Source organism: Dioscorea cayenensis, chromosome 1 (assembly GCF_009730915.1).
Source record: "Dioscorea cayenensis subsp. rotundata cultivar TDr96_F1 chromosome 1, TDr96_F1_v2_PseudoChromosome.rev07_lg8_w22 25.fasta, whole genome shotgun sequence".
Taxonomy (NCBI): Eukaryota; Viridiplantae; Streptophyta; class Magnoliopsida; order Dioscoreales; family Dioscoreaceae; genus Dioscorea; species Dioscorea cayenensis.
In genome coordinates this window covers 26,020,641-26,023,836 of record NC_052471.1, presented here as the reverse complement: position 1 = coordinate 26,023,836, position 3,196 = coordinate 26,020,641, and the positions used below count along the sequence as shown (strand labels likewise).

Here is a 3,196-nt window from a genome sequence, read left to right as displayed (position 1 = left end):
TTTCCACACGCCCATGTGAAAAATCCACAGGGGCGTCCACAGGGGCGTGTGGATCCCCGATTCCAGCCATATTTAATGTCGATTCAGCCCGATTTCAGGATTCTTTTCTCGATCTTTTCCCCAATTTGAGAGAGTGCTTCGGCTATGGTTTTGAGAGGTATTGGCTAGGGTTTTGGAGAGGTTCTATGGCTCCGATATCGCGCGTCGTTTGGAAGAATGTTATTGGGAGAGCTTTCGTCGGCACTGATCCGGCGAAGTGTATCCTAGGCAGGATAAAAGACCCATTGCGATGAGTAGAGGACTCTCCACAAGACCATCGACATGACTATCGAGAGGTTTCTATGGATTCATTGCTTTTACATTCTATTTCTTTGATTGTAATTAGCTCCACGGAGAGCTAAACCCCTAGTGGGTACTTGGGTATTTGTGAACCCTACGATGTATTCGTTACATTGAATCTCTTTATTATGCTTTCAATTAATTGATGTTTATTGTGAGTTCCAACCTTGAATGCTTGATTGTTTGAATACTCCCCTAGAGTGACACTAGGGTTGAGAGTTTTTGTTGGTAACCTTGTGAGTGAGTGACACACCACGAGTGTTAGACAAAGCTATGTTGGAGAGGGTTGAGAGGATGAGTCGAGAGGTACATGAGCGCCCCCTTTCCCCTCCGATGTGTTAGATTCTACCTCCGTTCCTTGAGTTCTTTGCGGCCATAATAGAGTGAATGGTCTAAGGGATGACCTTCCGCTAGGGCTTAGTTGCGAGTGCAATGGAGTGAAGCGTAGAAATGATCTTAGTATCTAGGGCTTAATTGTGATCAGAGACCTTCCACCTGGACCAAAGGGTTAGGTCTATAATTAGGACGAGATTTATCACTTGGAATCCCTAGAGTTCATTGCAATTCTATGCGAGTGCGAGGTTGAGAGGTTATCCAATCTCTCCTCCGGGACATATATAAATTTAGGCATGGTTGACCTTAGATTTGGAACTATGTAATTAAGGATTTCCACGACTCACTATTGCATTAATTAGGAAGCATAATAGAGAGTTCTTGCACTTGAAATGATTGTCCTAGGCAGAGCAATATCCGGGTACCCCATCTTTATCGATTGCCTTACCTTCTCCTTTACTTGTGCTCTCTTACTTGTTGTTTTTACTTTTGAGAATTGAATCATTGTCACATATATCACTATTCACTTTTCACAAAGTTAAGAAGCGAATTAAGTATTTTTATTCCCTACTCCCTGTCGATACGATACCCACTCATTCGGGATTATTACTTCGACAAATCCGTGCACTTGCGGGATATAAGCAAGGGGACGTTGTCATGTTTTTGGCGCCGTTGCCTGGGAGTAGGCGTTTAGAGATACTTTGCACTTTGTTTTCTTAGCTATTTTACCATACATTCTATTTCATATCTTCTTATTCTATCATTGTTTTGATTTCTTTTTCTTTCTTTTTGGGTGCAGCTCCAGGTTATGACCCTAGGGAACTCCTCAATATTGATTGAAGAAGATCCCAAGCTTGAACGTACACTAAGAAGAAAACTTAAAGAGCCTATGCAAGAACAGTCTAATCTAGCTGATTTGGAAGTGTAAGAATTTGAAAACATGGCAGAATAGAATGAGCAACAGCGAACATTATCTGATTATGCCTGACCTTCAGTGTTGGGGACACAATCGAGTATTGTGCATTCCTCGATTATACCGCAGAACTTCGAGTTGAAGCCGACATTCATTCACTTGTTACAGTAATCCACACAGTTCAATGGTTTGGCCGATGAGGATCCAAACAGTCATATAGAGAGTTTTTTGAGGTGTGTGATATGCTGAAGATAAACGGGGTGACGGATGATGCCATCAAGTTGCGAGCCTTCCCATTTTCCCTAAAGGGAAGAGCGAAGCAGTGGCTACACTCATTACCTAGAGCATCAATTACCACAGGGTAGGAGATGGTAGAATTTTTTCTTGCCAGTTATTTTCCTCCCAAAAAATCCGTGAAGCATAGGAAGCAGATCTCATCCTTTGTTTAGTTGGAATTGGAGTCTCTATTTGAGACATGGGAAATGTTCAAAGAGCTCCTGAGAAAATGGCCACAACACGGATTTCCAGAGTGGATGATTGTTCAGACCTTTTACAATGGTTTGAACACGAGCACAAGACAACTCTTGGATGCGGCAACAGGAGGTATCTTAGGTAGCAAGACCCCCGATGTGGCCCATCAGTTAAATAAAGAAATGGGGTTAAACAGGTACCAATGGAATGCTAGGGAGAAGAAAAAAGTGGCCGGTCTCCATGAGATAGATGTCGTAACTTCATTGGCGGCCCAAGTGGAAAATTTGAGTTAGAAGGTAGATCTTCTAACTTCAAATAGAGTAGCGGCCGTGACTAATTGCACTGGGTGTGGCGGAGGACATGCTCCCTCCGATTGCCCGATCTCTATTGGTGATGTATCTTCGGTAGAGAATGTCGGTTTTGTAGGTAATGGCATGAGACCTCAAGGAAACCCTTATAGCAATACCTATAATCCGGGTTAGAAAAATCATCCCAATTTCTCATGGAGCAATCAGGGTCCACCAAAGGCCATGGGTCCACCGGGTTTCCAACAACAACAAGCCCCGCATGTGGAGAACAGAGTTTCAGGTTTGGAAACCTGAATGAATAATTTGGAGAAGGCCTTGACTAAATTTTTGCAATCTGCAAATACAATGTTTGAATCAGTTGAGGCTACACTTCGCAACCACACCGCCTCTTTGCATAATCTTGAAAATCAGGTTGGGCAAATTGCAAAGTCTCTTTCTGAAAGGCCATATGGAAGCTTGCCGAGCAATACAGAGACCATCCCTAGAGAGCAAGTGAAGGCAATAAGTTTGAGAAGTGGTCGTGAGGTTGAAGGTAGGCTTCCGAGTGAGATGCCAAAAGAACACGCTCCTGAGGTTATAGAGGTAGAAGTGGGAACAAGCAAAGAGAAGAAGGTGGCACCCCCACCTTTCAAGCCAAGAATCCCTTATCCCTCTAGATTGAAAAATGATCAAGGGGATGAAGAGTATAAGAAGTTCCTAAGTTTGTTCAAGCAACTCCACATCAATATTCCTTTTGTTGAGGCATTGGCCCAAATCCCTATGTATGCAAAGTTCTTGAAAGACTTGTTGACCAACAAGAGAAAGTTGGAGTAGAGTGCTTCGGTGATTATAG

General features: G+C 43.1%; 1 non-coding gene across 1 annotated transcript; it reads right to left on the bottom strand.

The window, feature by feature from the left end:
- Positions 1 to 2,001: 2,001 nt before the first annotated feature.
- LOC120268832 lies at positions 2,002 to 2,108 on the bottom strand. The gene has a single exon (XR_005539051.1). It is a non-coding gene; the product is annotated as a small nucleolar RNA R71 (small nucleolar RNA).
- Positions 2,109 to 3,196: the final 1,088 nt, after the last annotated feature.